Source organism: Panicum virgatum, chromosome 2N (assembly GCF_016808335.1).
Source record: "Panicum virgatum strain AP13 chromosome 2N, P.virgatum_v5, whole genome shotgun sequence".
NCBI classification, from domain to species: domain Eukaryota; kingdom Viridiplantae; phylum Streptophyta; class Magnoliopsida; order Poales; family Poaceae; genus Panicum; species Panicum virgatum.
In genome coordinates, this window is record NC_053146.1 from 48,432,666 (window position 1) to 48,444,008 (window position 11,343).

Sequence of the window (11,343 nt, forward strand, 5' to 3'; positions counted from 1 at the left end):
TTGACTGAGTTTGAACTAGTCAGACGCGAACACAGAATTAGTCCGACGCGCACATGGTCGGATATTCCGTGCAGTGAACTCGAATAATCCGACGGCATGGAATCAGCTGCGTCGGAGCAATTTTGGAAGATGGCTCAGATCAGAAAAAGGATAGAGGGAACGGATGATCCGACTGGGTAGGTGCCAAGCTTCGGATAATCCGACCTGAAGGAAAAGTTTTCTGCTGAACTAAGCCTTTACTTCTGATCCAAATCTCAAAAATCTAAAGCAATAAACACTCAATTTGGACCATTTTCAAGTGACAACCTCACCCCTCAAACACTCATACTTATAGATGCTCAAAGAGCTTTTACATAACGTAGGCAAATGAAGATCCAAGTGATTAAGAGCTTAAAAACGGGAATGTATGAGTCATTTGCCTATGAACTTAGAGGTTGAACTTTTAAGTTCGCTAGGACATGAATCAATAGGCATGAAAGCACAATATTTGTCTTATCACTCTTGTTGAGTTGTCAAAATATATTGAACATGTTTGACATTCTCTAAGTGTGATTTCTCCTTTGTGATGCCACTAACGCAATGCAATGCTATGCAAGACAAGAATTAAACATGAATGCAATCTATATGACAAGAAGAATGCATTGCAAGAATTTAAATCTATCTTGTCAAGTTTGAACCCTCGGCAAGCTTCTTCATGATGAACCTTTCTTCATGCCATGAGCGAAACAAGAGATCCACCGGCTCATGCAAAACCCATGTTCATCACTATCTTGACAAGATTAGACAAACCCCTAATATGTACATATGAGATGCAACTATATGACAAGGCAATTACATGATGTTAGAAGCATCTAAAATGTTAAGCTCACTTCGCAACCTACAAAAGGTGCTCTCATCTAGGGGTTTTGTGAAGATATCCGCCAATTGATCTTCGGAACGAACACCACAAAGTGTAATGTCATTCCTTGCCACATGATCTCTTAGGAAGTGATGGCGAATATCTATGTGCTTTGTGCGAGAGTGTTGAACCGGGTTGTTAGCAATTTTTGCGGCACTCTCATTATCACAAAGGAGCGGGATCCTATCTCGTTCCACACCGTAGTCCAAGAGGCTTTGCTTCATGTAGAGGATTTGAGCACAACAAGCCCCGGCGGCAATGTATTCCGCCTCCGCGGTGGACAAGGCCACGGCATTTTGCTTCTTCGAGGACCAAGAGACCAAAGAATGCCCTAGCAAGTGGCACCCACCCGAAGTACTCTTACGGTCAACCCGACATCCGGCAAAGTCTGAATCCGAGTACCCTAAGAGAGTAAAGCTAGCACCTTTGGGGTACCATAAACCAATGCTAGGCGTGTGCTTGAGATATCTAAGGATCTGCTTCACGGCACTAAGGTGTGACTCCTTGGGATTAGCTTGAAAGTGAGCGCACATACAAACGCTAAACATGATATCAGGCCTAGATGCGGTTAGGTAAAGAAGCGACCCAATCATAGAACGATAAAGAGTTTGGTCTACCGATTTACCTCCCTCATCAAGGTCGAGATGCCCATTAGTTGGCATTGGAGTCTTACTCGGCTTGATATCATCCATCTTGAACTTCTTGAGAATGTATCTTGTATACTTTTCTTGATGGATGAAGGTTCCTTCCTTCAATTGCTTGAATTGAAAACCAAGGAAGAAGTTGAGCTAACCGATCATAGACATCTCGAATTCCCTAGCCATCATGTCTCCAAATTCTTTGCGAAGAGTAGGGTTAGTTGAACCAAATATGATATCATCAACATAGATTTGACATACGAAGAGTTTCTTGTTGATGATCTTGGTGAAGAGAGTTGTATCCACCCTCCCGATCTTGAAGCCCTTGTTGATGAGGAAGTCATGAAGGCGTTCATACCAAGCCCTAGGTGCTTACTTGAGCCCGTAGAGCGCCTTGTGCAACCTATAAACATGATTAGGATATCTAGGGTCCTCAAACCCGGGAGGTTGTTCAACATAAACCAACTCATTAATGAAGCCATTTAAGAATGCACTCTTCACATCCATTTGAAAGAGTTTCATGTTGTGATATGAAGCGTACGCTAAAAGGATACGGATGGCTTCAAGTCTTGCAACGGGGGCGAATGTTTCTCCAAAGTCCAAGCCTTCAACTTGAGTGAAGCCCTTCGCCACAAGTCTTGCCTTGTTTCGAACCACAACTCCATGTTCATCTTGTTTGTTGCGGAAGACCCATTTTGTGCCAATGATGTTCTTGTCTTGAGGGCGTTCTTCAAGAACCCAAACTTCATTGCGGGTGTAGCACTTGCACCCAAAGACTCGAAAGTAGGAGATGTTGGGCTTCCTCCCAACAAGAAGTTCATATGGGGTCTTCTTCAAGAACTTGTGGAGATACACCCGATTTGCTGCATGGCAAGCGGTGTTGATAGCTTCGGCACAAAACCTTTGTGAAATCCCATAGTCATCAAGCATTACTCTTGCAAGGGTGATTAAGGTCTTGTTCTTCCTCTCCACAATCCCGTTTTGTTGAGGTGCATAGGTTGCGGAGAATTCATGCTTGATTCCAATTTCGTTGCATAGCTCCTCAACTTGAGTATTTCGAAACTCGGAACCATTGTCACTTCTAACCTTGACCACACTTGACTCAAACTCGTTTTGGGCTTGCTTGATGAATATCTTGAAGATCCTGACGGTTTTGCTCTTGTCCTCTAGAAAAATGTCCAAGCATATCTAGAGTAATCATCAACAATGACTAAGCAATAAAGATTACCTCCAAGGCTCTTGTAGGTGGTTGGTCCAAATAAGTCCATGTGTAGCAACTCTAGGCACCTTGATGTGGATAGGTACGCCTTCATGGGATGTGGTGAAGCAAATTGCTTCCTGGCTTGACATGCACTACACAACTTATTTTTGTCAAATATAACATCTTTAATACCAACCACCATACCTCTTTTGAATGTCTTGTTTAGTTGACTCATCCCAATGTGAGCAATCCGTCGATGCCATAGCCATCCTATAGAGTTCTTTGAAAAGAGACAAGTAGCCAAACTAGCATCGTTAGATGAAAAATCCACAAGATAAATATTACCGTGCCGGAAGCCTTTGAAGATCAAACTCTTGTCCTCCTTGCTTGTAACAACTACACTACTATCACTAAAGGAACAAATCAAACCAAGATCAAAAAGTTGTGCAATTGAAAGCAAATTAAAGCTTACCGACTCCACAAGCAATACATTTGAAATAGAGAGATCTTTGGAGATAGCAACCTTATCCAAACCTACCACTTTCCCTTTAGAATTATCACCAAAGGTGACATGCTCGTGATCGCCCACTTCTTCATCTAGTAAGGTGAACATCTTTACATAGCCGGTCATGTGTTATGTACATCCGCTATCAAACACCCAATGCTTTCCACCGGCTTTGTAGTTCACCTACACACAAATAAATTAAGCTTGAGGTTTGGGAACCCAAGCAACTTTGGGGTCCTTTGATGTGAGTAACTAAAACTTTGGGAACCCATAGTTGGCGAGGTAGGTTCTTCTTCTCTTGTGTGCCAATGAACTTGGCCTTCACCTTGCCATTCTTAAGCTTGCTCAACAAAAAGTGATGGTTATCAAATTGAGACTTACAGTTGAAAGGCAAGCTAGAAAGAGGGCGATTAGGAAGAGGACACTCCCTTGTGTGATATCCAACATCTTGACAATATTAACAATAGGAGCCTACTTCCTTGTTGAAGCAATCCTTGAGCTCTGGAGACCTTGGAACAGTCTCCGGTGGCTTTGGGAAGGATCCAAGACCCTTAGTTCCAAAGTGCCTTGCATTGTTGAAAAGAATCTCTTTGTGCAAGTATTCTCCTCTTGTCACATTAAACATGCACTTGGTCAAGTTTTGGAGCTCCTCCTCAAGTTTCTTTTCCCTATCATGGTTAGTCTTGAAAGAACTAGGGATATCATGATTAGTGAAAGCTTTGGAAGACACCACATGTGTTTCACAAGAAGTTGATGCATTGATGTTTTTAGTTTTTAGAGTTTCAAGTTCACCATCAATAGCATCAAAAGCAAACTCAAGTTCTTGATATTTTGAATTAAGATTAGCATAATCAAGCTTAAGGTTCTTGTTGGACTCTTCAAGCGACTTGTTGAGCACAACTACTTCATCATGTTTTTCAACTAGTTCATTGTGCTTAACAAGTAACTTATCATGATCCTCTCTAAGTTGCTTGCTAGATACAACACATTTTTCATGAGTCTCTACTACCTCATTGTGTCTAACAAGTAACTCATTATGTGAAGACTTAAGCTCAACATGCACATTTTTTAAACATTTGAGTTTGGACTTAAGCTTCTTGATCATATCATTATATTCATCTAGGAGCAACTTAAGATCCCTAGGTGATAACTCATTGTCACTATCATCATCACTAGAGCATGAGTCATCGGACTTCACCTTGGAGTTATCTCTAGCCATGAGGCACATGGGTGATGGAGGTAGCGGTGGTTCATCATCATGGATGGCAATCCCCACAACGACGTTCTTGGAGTCATCATCATCGTCGTCGTCGTCGCTTGAGGTCTCACCATCGGTGATCCACTCTCCAAGGAAGACCTTGATCTTCTCTTTCTTCTTGAAAGACCTCTTCTTCTTGTACTCTTTCTTGTCATGGTATTTCTTGTGATCATGATCTTTCTTATGTCTTGGTTGATTATCCTCATCTTGCTTCATGTTTGGATTCTTGAGGACAATCATAAGAGAGATGACCGTACTTGCCACAAACATAGCATATCTTCTTGAGATTATCTTTGGGCTTCATTGTATGGAATTTGTTTTTCTTGGGGTCAAAGTTGTACCCCTTCTTGTTCAACCTTGACATGAGCTTTGTGGTCTTCTTCATGAGGAGAGCAAGTTTGGTGTCTTCATCACCATCCTTATCACTTGAGTCATCACTAACTTAACTTGAACTTGGCATAAGTGCCTTGCCCTTGCTCTTCTTGCTTGATTTGTGTTCACCTTTGGCTTTGAGAGCAAGATCACCTTTGGCTTGAGGTGGATCAATTTCGCCCAAGAGAAATATCTCATGAGAGTGAATTTTCCCAACCACTTCACTCGCAATATTGAAAGATCTTTCTCATATAGCAAGGATGTCACAATGTTGTACTTGGGCTTGTGCAATGAGTGAAGAATCTTTCGGATGATGTGACTAGAAGACATAGGAGAAATTTCAAGTGCATTAATGTCTTCAACAAGAACATTCAACCTAGCATACATTTGTTCAACTAGTTCACTAGGATGCATCTTGAATTCATTGAGTTTTTCCTTAAGCACTTGGTACTTCTCCTCACGGAGCTTCTTAGACCCAACATGAATGTTTTCAAGCTCTTTCCACACTTCATGAGCGGTTTTCTTGCTATGCACACGTGCAAAGATATCTTGGCTAATAGCATCAAACATAGCATTTTTAGCTCTAGCATTCCATTTAATTTGGTCCACATCCATAACACCCAAAGCTTTGTCAGTAAACTCCCAAGCAAGAGGGTTAAGAGCCTCAAGGTAGCCATGCGAGCTTTCCAATAGCTATAGTTTCGCCCATCGAGCTTGGATGGTACACTACTCCCCGGGGCCATTTCTCTAGGTTGTTAAACCCTAAAAAGAGAGCCTAAACTCTGATACCAATTGAAAGGATCGTGGCCCAAGAAGGGGAGATGAATTGGGACTTTTTAAAATTCCTACCAAGTCCTTAGCCTATCACTAGTGTTGCCCAAGCTTATAGTTTAAAGACCTAAAGTATAGAGCACACTAACATGAAGAAACTAAGTAGGTAACCACACTAACAAAGCCATTTTCCTAGGATGATCACACTATCATGCAAAGGCTAGCCCAATTGAAGCACACTAACAAGACAAGTCCTAGTCTCAACAAACAAGCAAAGAGCGAGAGCTGAAAAACAACTAAATAAATTGCTTGAAAGTAAATGAGAATGGACAAGAGACGACCGGATTTTTTTCCCATGGTATCGAGGAGTTGACGCTCCCCCCTAGTCCACGTTGGAGCACCCACAAAGGGTATCGCTCCCTTGCATCACGAAGAGCAAGTCTCCACTAAGAATACCCTTTCTCCATCTCCGGAACGGCGGGCTTCAAACCGTGTACAACTTCTTCTTTTTGGGGCTCCCACAAACTCCAAGAGCTCACCAAGAGACTCCAACCACCAAGACCTGCTAGATGTCGTCAAACAACAAGAGTAACAGGCTCTAAACCCTCACTTGACCATCACTCAGTTGGCCCTAAGGTTCTAAAGCACTTGCACTCTTGAAACGATTTGATTTCTTGTTGAATTGCTTGATCTTGATGTGTGGATGTGTTTACTCAGCTCATAGGGTGCCCTCTGATGTTCAATTGTTCATAAGGCAATGAAGAGACCCGAGGCACCCCCTTAAATAGGCTAGAGATCACCAAGTGACCATTGCCCACATTCTGGAAAAAGTTGCTCTAGTCGGATAATTCGACATGGTAGGGTGGGATCATCCGATCCAACTGAATTTTCCAGATTAGCCGTTAGGGTTTAAAACCCTGCTGATGTCATTCCTCCAAGCTTTTATCCGATGCTATATGATCAACCATTCGAATAATCCGGTGCTACTTTGATTTTGAATTCCAAATCAAACAGTCACTGATCAATGCACATACACATTAGTCCGACACTGAGACTGAGACCTGTCGGATAATCCGGTCCCACAGAGACAAATCCCAACTGAAAAACATGCTCTCTGCAGAATCACCCAAAGTATTGTCCGACCCTATTGTTTACTCACGTCGGATAATCCGACCTCACTAGGTATTTTCAAGCCCTGAAGACATGCTCTCTGAGTAATACTAGCACTGAAAATCTGATCTTCACTTCTGTAGGTCGGATAATCCAGTTTCTACAGTGTGTTTATCCGATGCCTTGCTTCGGATAATCCGAACCAACTGAAGTTTTGTTGTTTCTGATTTCTAACTCGGGGTTGGTTTGGACGTCGATTCTTTCTATTTTTCTGAGTTCCATGGGATGTCTTGAGCTGGTCTTGAGTAAGTGTGCATGAAGACTAAGGCCAACTCTTTGGATGATCAAGCTACTAGCTTCGAACCCCCCCTTAATAGTGCGGCCATGAACTAAAAACTATAAAACCTATACTAAATCAAGTGTCCTTCATCTTCTTGTGACACTTGAGTCTAGAAAGGTCCTTAACCTTGACAATTTGAGTCCATGACTTCGAATGTTGATTTTGAGGGGTCTCCTTTCATTTGCGACTTTAATAGTTAAACAATAAGCACTACAAAACACATGTTAGTCACAAACATCGTCACTAATCACCAAAACTTACCGAGTAGCATCTACGGGCCTAGATGCTTTCATCATCATCATCTGAGTCATGAGAAAGATCATTACCACTATTTTCATCTTCCTCCGGGGCATCGAAATCGTTATCCGGTAATATGACTTCTTGAGTTAGGTGTTCAATGGGGTACTCATCACCACCTTGACTGGGCACATCCATACTACGAGTATCCACGTCAACCACTACCTCCGCACAACCAACTTGTGAACCACTTACCAACTCTTTGTAAAACAACCAATCATTCTCGCAACCAATTGGCATCAACACATAGTGACACCTTCCCTTTCAGGCATCAAACCTACCATGTAGTCTTAACTCCATTCGCACATTTTCTACTTTGAATAAGGAATTCACTCGACCTATTATACTATCAAATGATGGTGCCATATCGAATCTGACTACTTGTTGCCTCATTCTTGTAAACTCTCCATTTTCATTGACCGTCCCACCAGAGAATAAACGAACTAAATGATTCATCTACACATTCAAATACAAGAGACCAATAACACATTCAAATTGATACATGCAGCAATTTTTGCACGGTACAAAAGTGACACCATCGCTCAATTGCACGGCACAACACAACTAATCCTATCCAATTCGTACCAAATTACCTATTTCAACTCAAACCCTATCTAAATCCTAACCAACTCAAACCCTAAGAAATCATCGAAATGGAGGAAAACCAATCGGTTAGAATGGAGGAGTTATCTTCAAGGATCGATTTCCCTTAGTTTCCTCTTCAAATCGGGTGGAGGATGGAGTGGATCTAGAGGACAAGGGGGAGGGGCGGCGCCATGGAGGTCGGGTCCTGTGCGGGAGTGGAGGAAATAAGAAAGGGGGCATGAGGAAGATGACGGCTGGTGGGCCTATATTTGGTTGAGTCGCGCCACGGCACATGGCGCGACTCAGTCGCACCAAAGCATGTGGCACGATTCCGTCTTACCACGTCATCCGCCGCATCGTGCATGTGCCAGCGTGGCAGCTTGGTCACGCCAAAGCATGTGGCGTGACCCTTCAGCGAGTCACGCCACGAATCTTGGCGCGACCAAAAGGGCTAGTTTTCGAAAATTTAGATCGGTACGGGTTATTTATAAAATATTAGATTAAAAAGGATTAAAATAAAAAAAATTCCAAGCCCTTTGATTCTATCGATTAGTCCGTATAACGCAGCTTAGTATTCTATAGAGAGACATAAATATAATAAGTATGTAAATAATTTAGTACATAGAGCTAAAAAGATTTCCTCTCTCTAGGGTTGTTTGATTTTATGGGCTAAACTTTAGATTAATGTCACATCAAAGAGAATCTTGATATTTATTAGTATTAAATCAAGTCTGATTACGAAACTAATTGCAAACCTATGGAGTAAACTGCGAAACGAATTTAATAAGATATATTAATCCATAATTAGACGATGATTACTGTAGCATTATTGTAGCAAATTATGGATTAATTAGGCTCATTAGATTTGTTTTGTAAATTAGCACTCATCTGCCAAAAAAAATTTATAAATAAATTTTATTTAATCAAGAGGATGAGGATGTTTGGTGGGCAGCCCAAACTTGCCACACCATGTGTGGTGCCGCCGTAGCCTTTTTAACTAGCCGTGGTGTCTCTAATGCAGCATGGAATATGCTCTTCCCGAACGCAAAATTGACTCATGAAGGAATGGTCAAATCTGACCACCGACCGATTCTTTTGGACACTGAGGGGTTGGAGGATGATGGTGTGAAGCATAGCACTAAGCGCTTTGAAGCCTGCTGGTTGAAAGAGGAGACAGTGGAAGCCATGATCCAGGCGGCATGGGCACGCGCATCTGCCCATGGGGAGGGACTGAGCTTTATGCAGAAAACAAGCATGGTTCATGACGAACTCCATGTCTGGGATCGGGAAACACTCAAAGGTCCAATGAGAAGAATGAAGAAGCTTAAAAGAGAGCTAGAACAAAAACGTATAGGCCCGATGACGGATGAAAATTTAGCCGCCCAAAAAGAGCTTCTTGCGAGGATTTAATTGCTCATGGAGCAAGAGGAACTGATTTGGGTTCAGCGAGCGCGTGCTAATTGGCTAAAACATGGTGATCGTAATACTTCTTTCTTCCAGAGATACGCATCTATGAGAAGGAGAAGGAATAAAATTAAGGGTCTGATAGATGATCATGGCATCAAACAAGAGAATAATGGTGTTATGTGTGCAATGGTCAAGAATTATTTTTGTGCACCTATTTACAAGAGAGAATGGAGAGATTGACAGCTCGGTATTAGAGTCTGTTCCACGCAAGGTAACTGATGATATGAATGAGGCATTATTATTACCCTATACAGAACAGGAAGTAAAAGAGGCTTTATTTAATATTGGTGACCTGAAGGCCCCGGGGCCAGATGGCCTACATGCTATTTTCTACAAGAGGTTTTGGTCGATGCTTGGTGATGATTTGGTAACTGAGGTGCTACAAGCTGTTAATTCTTGCACGATACCGAGCGGATGGAATAATACTACTGTAGTGCTGATCCCAAAAGTGGAGAATCCAGAAACGGTTGCATAGTTTCGGCCGATCAGTTTGTGTAATGTTGTTTACAAAGTTATATCCAAAATGCTTGCAAACAGACTCAAATTGATCTTGCCTGATATCATTAGTGAACAACAGAGTGCATTTGTGAAAGGGCGCCTAATCACAGATAATATTCTTCTGGCCTATGAATGTATTCATTCTATAAAGAGGAAGACGGGGAAATCTGGTTTGTGTGCTGTCAAGCTGGATATGCATAAGGCATATGAAAGAGTTGAATGGAACTATCTGGAAAGAATTATGTTGAAGCTGGGCTTTCACAGGCAGTGGGTGAACCTGATCATGGCCTGTGTTACCTCTGTTTCTTATAATGTGAGGTTTAATGAAATGGAAACAGAATCTTTTGTGCCAACAAGAGGTATACGTCAAGGTGACCCCCTATCCCCTTATCTATTTTTGTTGGTGGCTGAAGGCTTATCCTATATGTTGAGAAGAGCAGAAGATCGAGGGGAGCTAGAGGGGGTTAAAGTCTGCCGTAATAGTCCTCAGATTTCACACCTATTATTCGCTGATGACTCGCTAATTCTCATGAAGGCGGATAGGAGGAATGCAGAATGTTTAAAGGGTATCTTGACTAAATATTGTGATAGCTCAGGGCAGAAAATAAGTGAAGGCAAGTCTAGTATCTACTTCTCCAAAAACACGAATGTAGAGGAGAAGGCAGAAGTTTGTGATATTCTTAATATTATGATTGAATCAATCTCTGACAAGTACTTAGGTTTACCGGCTTTGGTCGGGGTTGATAGAACTGATTGTTTCCGGCACTTGGTTGATCGTGTGCGTGCTCGAATATCAGGTTGGAAAGAGAAGTTGCTCAGTTCAGGAGGGAAGGAAATCTTGATAAAATCTGTTGCTCAAGCGATCCCAGTTTACACGATGATGGTATTCAGACTCCCAAATAAAATATGCAAGGGGATGACTGATGCTATTTCTCAGTACTGGTGGGGCGATGGTGAGGAACAGAAACGCATTCACTAGCAACAATGGTGGAAACTCTGCATGCCAAAAAATAAAGGAGGTATGGGCTTTCGGGACCTGCAAAGTTTTAACCTTGCAATGTTGGCTAAACAGGTTTGGAGGCTCATGGCTGAGCCTGAATCTTTATGTGCTCGTGTGCTTCGGCCCAAGTACTATCCGGATGGAGATTTGCTGAATGCTAAACCAAAACAAGGGAGTTCGTATACTTGGCAAAGTGTGTTGGCTGGCCTTGAGTGCTTCAAGCAAGAATATATTTGGCGAGTGGGTGATGGATCAAAAATTAATATATGGGAGGATAAATGGATTCCTAACAGTCCAAACTTGAAGGTACAAACTATGCGAGGAAGAACTATTATTACAAGAGTCAACGAATTGATAGACCCATTAACAAGGCAATGGGATGTTGATTTGGTGAGTTCAATCT